General features: G+C 39.2%; 1 protein-coding gene across 9 annotated transcripts in view; it reads right to left on the reverse strand.

Moving 5' to 3' along the window:
- APOOL (apolipoprotein O like) overlaps positions 1-12,550 on the reverse strand; it is a 76,155-nt gene that overhangs the window by 48,495 nt on the left and 15,110 nt on the right. The gene's annotated exons all lie outside the window — the stretch shown is intronic.

Below are 12,550 nucleotides of genomic sequence, written 5' to 3' on the forward strand. Positions count from 1 at the left end.
TGATATTCTAGGCCTTCCTGTATGTCTCCAAACTACCTCTCCAGATTAATATCATATCACTGTTCTCAAAACTATTTTGACACCACATGGGTGTCGATGCAGCACGGTGGCTATCCACACGAGCTATCATTCTTGCTAGATGACTGGCTTGCCTCTTTGTTCATAATACATCTCTCTGATGGTAGTTTTAATGCTGATTTTTATCTGAAATTTTGTCAATTGTAATATGATACAGTCTTTTTAAACCATCATAATTCCTCCACTGCCCTTTAGGTGACCTTCAATTTTGATTCCTATGAGATTATAATAGTCCATGAATCATAGCCACAGAACTTCACGGAAAGAACACTGGTTAAAAAGATTGGTTTTTGTTTCAGGGAAAAGCTTGAGGTCATCGAAAACACCATACAATTTATTGAAAGGAGTTCATGCCCATCTTTTTCGCTTTAGTCAATTCTGGGTCTGGTTCACTGTCCTTTTGCAGTCTGTCTAAGATAGATAAAGGTAAATCTAAGCAATATAAAAACAAAAGATATCAATAAAAATGATTTTAAAAAGTCATTTCAAAAAAGTATTTAGAGAGAGCAGTGTCATGGGAATGAAGTAGAAGTCATATTGCAGATGGTTTAAAAGACAAAGTGGAAACGAAGGCAGCTAGTATAGATAGCTTTCTCAAGGAGTTGTAGCTGAGAAGGGGAGAAGCAAGTGGAAGATGGCTAGAAGGCATGGCATTATCAAATGCGAATTTTTCAAGAATGGGGGAGACATAGATGAATCTGAAATCATTAGGACTTGTTTAGAGATAAGAGAAAGGGGATCATCTGCTGAAGAAAACAGGAGGGAATGGAACCACAGGTACATAAAGAGGGCTCAGCCTCAGCAAGGAGAAAAGCACTCCCTTTATATCAAACAGAAGGGAAGTAGGAGTTACTGGCAGTAAACAATTGAATGCCAAGGCATGAAGACAGAGAGAGAAACAAGGGCATTCATGGTAAAGGGATTCCAATTTTTCAATGAAATATAAGGCAAAGCCATCCATCAGTGGAAGACGGTAGACAGGTGTTCCATGGGGAAGCTGGGGGTTTGGACCAGTGGATGTGGAAAACAGCTTTTAATAACTGGAGCAGAAATAAGGGTTTATCTTATTGCAGTGAGAGTTCCAGTTGAGATCAGAATACATAAATTTGTAGTGGATCCAGGCAGCATGCATCTGTGACTTCACCTAGCTCCAATACTCAGCACATGAATAGGAGCAAAGGAGGGAGGTGAGGAGAGTAATTCAGGGTTGGGGGTTGGCAAGGTATAACTGGTGATAGGACAAGGGGGCAAGGAATAAGGAAGAGGATAGTGTCAAATTGGGTTGGTTCACCAAAGAGTTGGGATAGCAAAGAGAGAAAAGCACAGATAGCCAGTGCAGAAGCGACAGCTGGGGTATAGGACTGAAGGGTTAAGGGAATGGAGGTCACAGAGAAGATGAAGAATAGGGTTAAGGGATTGTAAGACATAGGGAAAATGGAATGACAAAAAATGAGGATCAGATAAAGGAATTTCAAAGTTTGTAAACGTGGAAGTACAATTATTGGTAAGGACAAGATATTTTTATGGGGTAAATTTTTATAGACTTCCTAGAAATGAATCTTTACAGGCCCCATATTGGCTTAGAAAACCACAAATTAATACAAATTAATATTATCTTTGTTGTAATGTAGAGTAGTTAAGTGGCACAGCAGATAGAGTGGTGTGTCTGGAATCAGGAAGACTTACCTTTCTTTTAACCCTGGCCCGGACACGGAAAGGATTGACAGATTGATAGCTCTTTCTCGATTCGTAACCCTTTTTGCCTCAGTTTCCTTATCTGTAAAATGACCTGGAGAGGGAAATAGCATCCCACTCCGGCAGTTCTCCCAAAAAGGGGGTCACAAAAAGTCAGACACCACTGAACAACAAAAACAAAATGTTGTAATGTATTTTTATTTGTTCTGTCCAACATTTCTCAATTATATTTTAATCTGGTCCCAGCAGCATTTGGGGATTTTGCAGACTACAGCCTTACACCCCGCCCCTTTAAACAAAATGAGTTTGACATCTCTGTATCACTCTTGGCCTTGGTCGACATCATTTTTTTCAACATGGCCAAAAGATAAAAGCGCTTCCTGGCTGAAGTTGTTTAGATGCTAATTTGGCTTCCTTGCTGCAGAATTTATTTTACAATAATTAAACTTCTATAGAAAATGGTGACAGCTTATGCTGATGCCTTGGGTACTGATAACTTACTTCAAATAGGTCAAATTAGAGCTGTTTTGATTCCAAGCCATATCTAATCACTTTTATAATTTCTTGTAATTTTAATGTTACTTTTGCTCTTTGCTTTAACAAGTTAATTGTGTGCACATAGATGATTTGGATAAGACTTCTACAAGATGTCTTCTGTCAAGGTTGAGTCAGTTTCATTAATTTTTTTGGTTGATAATTTTTTGGCTGTAATCTGGTTCTTATTCTACCATTAGACCAGGAGTCATGATAAATTTCAAAGGATCTTTGAACTTGGATAGGGGGAAAAATCATATCTGTATTTTCATTAACCTCTAACTGCAACTGAGCATGTTTTTCTCTTACTTCAAAACAGCATTCTGAGAAGGGGTTCAAAGACTTCACCAGATTTCCAAGGGAGTCCATGATATAAAGGATTTTAAGACCCTAGAGGCTCTTGAATACATAAAACAAAATATAGAGGATCACAAAAGTAAAAATCTGAGCCCAGATGGCAGGATAACAGCAAGAAGTATAGAGTTCCTCCTTTCTATCTTCTAAGCCAAGTGCAGTCTTTAATGAACCATAAGGCCTTAATGGTGAAAAAGACACTGATGGGTCAGGGAACATCAGTTTGCAATGATTCCAAATGTAAATGATCAAAGTGATAGGTAATTTAAAAATTAATAGGAACTAAGAAATTTTAGGAAACTTGAAGGTAAACATGTTTTGCCTCAATTTTCTTACCATCAAAGGCACTAACATTAAGTCAAGGTTTGCCATTAAATACATAAATTCAAAAGAAGTTAAATTCAAATTCAAACTCATTTTGGTCATGTCTTCTGACCAAGGTTTCGAAAAAATTCCTAAATTCTGAATGCCCTCTTTAGGATTCCTTGAAAGAAAACTGTTTTCATGGTGATCATGGGAAAGGAGGGTCTAGTTCATCAACTCCAGGTCTCCCTGAAAGAATGAGTCAGAATGGGGGTCCAAAAGTAGGAAAGAGTCCATCATCTGAAAAAGCTGGAAAATGATACCAATGCCTTAATGCATTTATGTATGTGTATATACATATGCATATAAAGGTATATTATTTACATGCAATGAATATATTATACAAGAGAACTCCTGAAATGTCTATAAAGCACCTCACCTGCATGTGTCAGCTAGTTATTTCCAGATGCTGGGAGGTAGGCTATTGCCTATTTTTAGGTCTCCAACTCAGTGCAGCAAGGTTTCCTACTACTGAGCTGTTTATATAGATCTCCATGTATTGGATGGGGAGGGACCATCATTAAATTTAAGCAGATAATGAAAACTGGACTTTTCACAATTTCCTGTTATCAATACAAATTTCCCTCTTTAGTGGGATAGAAAAATCAAGAAGATGAATCTTAAAGTTAGAAGATGTATACTTAAACACACACACACCCTCTTCTACACTATCTCCAATAAGGGGGACCCCCAGGGGAATCCATTATCTCCTGATAGAGTTCACCCCCTCTTTCTGGGGGTGACCAGAATGTTCCTGATTTTCTGTGATTTTTTTCCATTCCCTTCTCTTTCTGCCATCTTAGGCCAAGCACAAGACTAATTTTTCTTCCATGTCATAGCCATTCAAATATCTCTAATTGATCACGTCTTCTTACGTATTCTCTTGTTCAAGGCAGATAGCTCCAATTGGCTGAAGCAGTTTCTCATCTCATATGGCATGAAGTCAAAAGGTTATACAATCCAATTGCCATCCTACAGATACTTCCCAATGAGGCAGCTAGATGGTGAGATGGATAGGGGACTGAGCCTAAAGCCAAGGAAGACCAGAGTGGAAATCTGGCATCAGACACTTACTGGCCAAGTGATCCTGCGCAAGTCACTTGGCCTCTGTTGGCCTCAGTTTCCTCACCTGTAAAATGAGGATCATAATAACAACTATTTCCCAGGGTGATTTTGAGGATTAAATGAGATACTATTTGGAAAATGCTTAGCATCATGCTGGCAAATAGCTAAATTATGCCTGACAAATCAATAAGTGCTTGTTCCCTTCCCTTATTCCCATCTTTCTTTCTAAATGGATCACAAGGTCTAAATAAAATTGAATACAATGGTCCTAGGCCTCCCTAGTGTTTTTTTCCACAATCGAAGTGAATTAATACTAAATCTTTTAAACACCATCCATCAATCAATCAACCAACCAACCAATATTCATTAAGCAGTTACTATATTCCAGGCACTGTGCTAAGTACTGTGGATTGCTGCTGTTGTTGATCCTTTTCGAATAGAACCATTGGCATCATGGGGTGATGTCTTGATTTGTATGTCAGTTGGATTTAAGTGAGGCAGAATTGCACAAAGACTGCATCACTCTCTCTTCCAGATTATAGGGCAAAAACATTTCCCACCTGTTTCAAGGAGCTTATATTCCAATGGGGAAGACAATAATTGTTTGTTACTGCATATAAAGCAGTTACTACATCTAAAGTAAGGCTACTACTGTAGCCTTAGAGGGGAAATAGTTTGGAACAGTTGTTCTGAGGGGAGAGGAAATGTGGATAAGCCTAAGTAGGTAGAACCATCTGTGGATGATCTCTGAGGTCCCTTCAAACTCTAAGAATCTGTTCATGAGATTCCCGAAAAGAATCATTTGAGGAATAAAGAATGAGCAGTATGAAATTTGTTGTTCAGTCACTTTTTAGTCATGTCCAATTATTGGTGATCCCATTTAGGATTTTTTTTGGGCAGAGACACTGGGATGGTTTGCCATTTCCTTCTCCAGCTCATTTTCTGGTCTCTTAACTGAAGCAAACAAATAAAGTGAAGTGGCTTGCCCAGGATCACACAGCTAGTGAGGATCTGAAGTCAGATTTGAACTCAGAAAGAGGAGTCTTCTGATTCAAAGTCTGGCACTCTATCTACTTTACCACTTAGTGTGCTCTGTAGTGTGAAATATATTCAATCAATTAAAAATGTATCACGTAAAGAATCCAACCATTCTGGAGAGCAATCTGGAATTATGCCCCAAAAGTTATCAAACTGCATACCTTTTGATCCAGCAGTGCTACTACTGGGCTTATATCCCAAGGAACTACTAAAGAAGGGAAAGGGACCCACGTGTGCAAAAATGTTTGTGGCAGCCCTTTTTGTAGTGGTTAGAAACTGGAAACTGAGTGGATGCCCATCAATCAGAGAATGGTTGGGTAAATTATGGTATATGAATGTTATGGAATATTATTGCTCTGTAAGAAATGACCAACAGGAGGAATACAGAGAGGCTTGGAGAGACTTACATCAATTGATGCTGAGTGAAATGAGCAGGACCAGGAGATCATTATGCACTTCAACAACGATACTGTATGAGGATGTATTCTGATGGAAGTGGATATCTTCAACATAGAGAAGAACTAATCCAATTCCAATTGATCAATGATGGACAGAATCAGCTACACCCAGAAAAGGAACACTGAGAAATGAGTATAAACTGTTTGCACTTTTGTCTTTCTTCCCAGGTTATTTTTACCTTCTGAATCCAATTCTTCCTGTGCAACAAAAAATTCGGTTCTGCACACATGTTATAGTCATTTAATATGTATGGGATTGCCTGTCATCTAGGAGAGGGGGTGGAGGGAAGGAGGGGAAATTCAGAACAGAAGGGAGTGCAAGGAATAATGTTGTAAAAAATTACTCATGCATATGTACTGTCAGAAAAATGTTATAATTATAAAATTAATAAAAAAATTATAAAAGAAAATAAAAGAAAAAAATTTAAAAATGTATCATGTACCTACTATGTGCAAAGTACTATGCTAGGTGCTATACAGACTACCATATTCAAGTATTTGAAATGCGATCATGTGGGCAAAAGACTAGATTTGTTTTCAGAACTAAAAGCAATAAATTGCAGTTTTGGCTAGAAAACCTTAGGCTGGGAAGAAATCAAAACTCCAAGAATCAGACCTCTTCAAAAGGAAAATGCAGTGCCTTAAGAGAGTCAGTTCTGCTCATTTAAAGTCCTAAAAGCTAAGATCATTTGAGAGCCAAGCACTGTTCCAGCCAGATTAAAATTTAACTGGGAAATATTTAACAAAATAAACAAAAATATAATAAAACGGATAATTTCAATATATGATTTTGTAAGTCAAAATGTGCCCAGAGAATCCTTACTATGTTTGGGTGGCCTGGTTTCTGTTTGAATTTGATACCACTGCTGTCGAAGCAATCTTTTCAAGTACCACTTGATCTAAATGGTCTCTGACAGCTTTTCTAACTCTCAGATTCTCAGATTCTTTCCCATGGAGGGGGATGAGCATAATTTGAGACAGTCACACAATCAAGCATGACTCCCTACCACAAATTTATGGTATACAACCTCAGCTAGGCCATCACTGCTACTGCTCAAAAATGGCCACGTTTAATGGAGTCAGGATTTTCACTTGCTACCCTAACAGTTCCAAACCTGACCTTCTTCAAGCTCCCAAGCTCATCATCAATCCCTACACTAAAAAGAAATAACTCCCAATTCAGCTAAAAAGACTGAGGTGAGAGTTCTACCTATTCCCTTACTTGAAGCTTCTTGAAAGCAAGATCACCTCCTCTCTTTTTCCCTTCTACCTCAGAAGAAGAGGCCTTCCTGCTCTCTCAACCCAAGCTCCTGCCTCCTTTGGGATCCTGCTCCCCCAATCCTTCTTTCTCTTATTCAACCTCAATCTCTTGCTCTTCACGGTCCTTTATCCTTGCCAAATATACTTTTGCCTTCCTAATTCTAAGAACAAAAAAGCCTTCTGTTGACTCTTACACCAACTACAATTACCAGCCCATGCTCTTCCCTCTCTTTGAGTGCAAAACTTCTTGAAAAATTTGTCTACAACCAATAACTCTATGTTGTTACTAACCACACCACTCTACTGAACTTGCTTCTTCAGTAATAATAATCTCCTAATCACCAATGCTAATAGAAATTTGGTGAAGGGAGGGGGAGAAAAGGGAACAAGCATTTATTAAGTGCCTATTATGTGCTAGGCACCATGCTGAGTGCTTTTCAAATATTATCAATTTGATCCTTACAACAACCTTGGGAGGTGGGTGCTATTATGATCCCAATTTTACAGTTGAACAAACTGAGGCGGAGGTTAAGCCCAGGGTCACATGGCTAGCAAGTGTCTGAGATCTTATTTGAACTCATGCTTTTCCTTGTTTAGGCTCTGCAATCCATCTGGCCAAACCATGTAGCCGCTTGAATATGCCATATTATGCCCATTAATTTAACTAAAGAAAATTATCACCAATTTAATTTAACAGGTATTTGAGGAAATGCCTTCATTAAACCCCCTCCCCATTTCTGATACCCCCCCCCCCCGACTTCACTACCCACTGTTCTTTGCACTTCAGACTCCAGCTCATCTTTTACCCAGCCTTTAAATATATGTATGTGTGTGTGGTAAGGGGTGAGGGTGAACTCCGTCAGTAAGAGTTTACTGAGTACCTACTACTTCCTCAAGGGCTATGGTAGGTCTAAGTACACAAATCCCTCAACCAACCAGATCTCAGTTTAAAAATATTGCTTTCTATTAGGAGAGGCATGTAGGGAAATAAATACATAATAAAATACAAGGGAATTTCAAGGAGGACATTAGAATGTATGAAACGTCATGTAGAAAGGGGTGCTTGTGCTGGATCTTGAAGGAAGAGAGGAATTCTCAAAAGGTGAGGTGAGAAAAAAGTGAATTCTGCGCAAGGGAGCTAGCCAGTGAAAAGGCAAAGTCAGATGGGAAATGAAGTATGATGTTTGGGGAACAGCAAGATAAGCAGTTTGGCTGAATTGTAGAGTATAAAGGGAATACTTCATCAGGCTAGAAAGGTAGACGGAGGCTAAGCTGTGAAGCACTTTAAGTGCTAAACACAGCAATTCACATTTTATACTAGAATAAGAGAGAGCAGCTAGATTTAATGATATGGTCAAACCTGTGCTTTAAGACAGAATATCCAAGAGGAGAGGGTGGTTCGTGTCAAATACTTCAGATAGAAGCAGAAAATGGTGAGAATGGAGAAAAGGCTATCTAGTGGGGCAATGACAAGATCACTGGCAATTTTGGAGCAGGCACTTCAGTGGAGTAATGAGACTGGAAGCCATATTTAAAAAGGGGAAGGTAGAGGGAGAAAAGAGAGGAGAGAAATTCAACAAAGAAATTAAGACATCAAAATGAAGAAATAGATAGCTTTTTCTGTAATTCTGTAGAAGAGAGGAAGATTTAGGGAGGGTGTTTCTTTTCTTTTTTTAAGGCTGAAGGACTCTTGGGAAAGTTTGCAGAATCAACAAAGATAGGGAGAGGGTCAAGGTGAGAGAGAGAAAGACATAGAGGGACACACACACACAGAGAAAGAGAGACATGGAAGGGTAGGGGAAGAGAGGGAAGGAAGAGAGAGAAAAAGAAATGGCGGTGAGAGGGAGAGAGAAATAGGAACAGTCTGTTGTAGATGATAAGAGAGGGTACATATAGAAGGATTGATCTTGGTGAGAAAAGCTACCATATCAGAGAAAAGAGTAAAGGAGAAAAAGTACTGAGGAAGTTAGGGACTAGAGAATCACTAAGAAGGAAAAAAAAAGTTGAGGAGAGGTAAGGAAGGCACAGAGATAGATAGAAGAAAATATAAGAGGTGTAAGGGATAAGAAAACAGAATTTTGGAGTTTCTGACCAAGGAAATGAAATCCTTTGTGACTGATGATGTTGTGGCAATCCATCCCTGTGTGATTGTCAAGTGGAATGAAGGCAATGGGAGTTGAGAAGAATGAGGAACAGAGAGGTTCCTCAGCAACGTTTCTAACATCCTTCCCATCTTTCTGTTACAACTCTAAGAGAGCCTAAAACTCCCAGTCAATTAAGATCTTCCCTCTTCTCCCAAGACCTCATGGATTATCTCATGTATTTCATCTGCATAATTTCACAGTCATTTGTGCATATAGCATACTCCTGCCTGCCAAATTATAATATTCTGAAGGGAAGTCATTTTACTTTTTTCCCCTCTCCCAATGTCTATTATATTGTTTTGCACACAGTAGATGCTTAATAAATGTTAACTTATGGTCTCCATTCTCAAGGAATTTCATAATCTAGAAATGGAGCAGATAAATATAAAAAAAAAACTATAAGAAAAATTGCCACATGAGCTGTATCAATGAAATCCTTTGATGTGTAACTTGAAGAAGCCTATGTGTTACCAACAGTACTTTCTGCATGGAACTCCCCTCACTAGACTTTACTCTCTAGGACAATAGGGACCATACTCAATTTGGTGTCTCCCCTAGGCACAGCAGGCTCTTAACAAACAGTAGCCAACTGAATAAGCTTTCAACACAGTACACTAGACAGTGTGTTAGATACAGAGGACCTGAATTCACCAAATCCTGCCCTGGCTATTTAATAGCAGCAATATGACTTTAGGCATGTCATGGGACATCTCTGGCTTTCAATTTTCTCATATGTAAAATAAGCACAATGAAATAAATGGTCTCTAAGGTCCCTTCCAGTTTTAAGTCTGAATTTTTGGAAAGGAAAAAGCAATTCTAAATACAGAAAAAAGGGACGGTATAGGGAAAAAGGGCATGAAGATTCGCTGAAGAAACAGGGCACATTTAGCAGGGAGAAGAAGCCGAGGAGACACAACAGGTGGCTTCAAGGGCTGTCTTATGGAAGGGGAGAAGATTTCTTCCATTTGGCCTTAAGGTGTACAATTAGGAATAACAGAATGGGGGAAAAGAAACATTTATGAAGTGCCTATTGTGTGCACTTTACAAATATCTCATTTGAGCCTTAAAACAGCTTTATGAGACAGATACTATTATTTCCCCATGCCTCACTGGAGGCAACTGAGGCACACTTGCCCGGGGTCACACAGCTAATAGACCTATGAAGATGGATTTCAACTCAGGTCTTCCTGATTTCAATCCCTGTGCTCTATCCACTGGGTCACCTGGTTGCCTATACAAAGAAGCACATTGAGATTTGATGTGAGGAAAAGCTTTCTAGCAGTCAAAAGTGGAATGAGTTGCCTAAAGAGATGTTTGGCTCCACCATCGTGGGGGGGGGGTTCAAGCAGAAGCTGTGTGACCCCATGTCAGCTCCATCATGCCAGGGATTGGCATGTGTATGGGATGGGTTATATGGTCCCTGAGATTCTTCCAGCTCAAATGTTGTGGTCTGAATGCCTCATATGCTCATGCTGTTACTTAGCAGAAAGCTGACTGATGGTAAGTGTGGGATGACTGAGGGAACTATGCCTCCTTCAAAATCCTTTTACCTCTCCTCCTGCTCTCCATACAACATAACATTCTAAGCACTGAAAGGTATCAAGTCAACGTTCACTGAAGTTAAGCTACCTATAATAAGAGGAACTCAAATAGGCTAAATTAAACTTTCAATTTTAGGCTGCATACCCTTCCCTCTTATTTCTGCATTTCTATTAAGTACCCCACCATCTTCCCAGGGCCTCAGGCTCCCAATCTGCATTTTGTCTCAAGGCCTCTCTTTCACCCTTCAAACCTATTCATTTGTCAAGTCCTGTTTCTTCCTTCCCAACAGATCTTGAATATGCTCTCTTCAGCTTTGAACCCTTGAACCTTTGAAGCCTTAACCACCAACCCCTACCATTCCAGGTTTCTTAAATCTTATTTTCCTCCACAAACCCTGGGATGCAGCGACACTGGCCTCTAACAGAGCCCTCCATCTCCGAACATGATTTATTTTCAGCATCCCTCCTGCTGAAACCTCCCCCCCTTCCTCTCCATCTCATGATTTTCCAGGTTTCCTTTCTTCAAATCCCAGTTAAAATCCCAAGTTCCCCAGGAAATATTTCCCAATTCGCCCTTCACAGTAATGTCTTCCCTCTGGGATCCTGTTCATTCCCAGCTATTTTAAAGTCTCTCTCATTAGAATCTGAGCTCCTTGAGAGAGGGATTGTTTTTTGTGTTTCTCTGTAACCCCAACATTTAGCACAGTGGCTGGCACACAAATGCTTTCTGTCTTATATATCGGTTGCTGAACACTAACAAAACAGGATGATAATAGAAAAGGATAACAAATATGTTACATCTCCTATTTTCTTTAGGATTGTGAAAAAAACTTACAATTAAAATCAATTTAAAGTGTTATCTGTTAAAACTTTTTTTATTTTAATATTCCTATTTTCTTCCTAAATTAGAATACCTTAAACTAAATTAGCCTGAGTGATCAACTTCCTATGTAAAATACGAATGGGTCATATGACAAGCAGGGGATTAAACTTTTTAAAGTCTTTTTCTTCCCAGATATTCACATCTACACAAATGCCCAAATGATGTATAATAAACAAGGTGAACTTGTGATCATATTCAAGGAGGCAACTCAGCTATCACAGAAATCACTGACATATGGGGTAGAGGATCCACAACTGAAACAGAGCTCTGGATGGAAGGATTTGGGGGAGGTTTGGAAGGAAGAAGAGAGCTTGTGGTTGTATCATGGGGGAGGAAATTTTCTTCAAAGATACAGTTCAGAAACTCACCTGTAACTTAAGTCTTAGAAAGTTGATGGTGCGATAGATAGAACATGGGATTTAAGAATCAGCAAGACCTGACTTCAAATCAGCATCATACTAGTTTCTGTGACCTTCGATGCCTAAGTCATATAAACTACACCAGCCTCAGTCACCTCATTTATAAAAATGGAAATAAGAGCAGGATTGCGGGGATTATCTAAGATAACCTAAGTGAAGCACTTTGCCAACCTTAAAGCACTTAATAGAGTGTCCCAGAAGTTTTAGTGCAGTTCAAAGCTAGTTAAAGATATTAAACTTCACTATGACTTTTGGGACACTGCATAAAGCCTTGGCTATTATTACTCTTCTCTAAAATGGGACAATAAATGGAGTCAACACATTTATAAAGCATCTTCTATGAGCTGGTGCAAAGCATTAAAGATAGATGAAAAGGACAAAAAGAAAAATCCAACAAAAACCAGTCCCTACCCTCAAAAGCTAATCATCTATCAGGAGAGACACAGGCAAACAACTATATCCACACAAGATAGAGAAGAAACTGAAGACAATTTGGTAATCGCCAAGGGAAGGGAATAAAGATGAATTGGAAAGGCTTCCTATAGAAGGTGGGATTTTAGCTAGGACTTGAAGGAAGCCAGGAGAGCGAGCATCCAGATATGGGGGACAGCCAGAGGAAATGCAGGGGTGTGAGAAGCAGTGGCTTGTCTGTGAAATAGCCAGGAGACCACCAAGTTGAACAGTATGGGATGAGGGGAAGGTAGTAGGTATTAGAAGA

This window comes from Sminthopsis crassicaudata, chromosome X (genome assembly GCF_048593235.1).
Source record: "Sminthopsis crassicaudata isolate SCR6 chromosome X, ASM4859323v1, whole genome shotgun sequence".
NCBI classification, from domain to species: domain Eukaryota; kingdom Metazoa; phylum Chordata; class Mammalia; order Dasyuromorphia; family Dasyuridae; genus Sminthopsis; species Sminthopsis crassicaudata.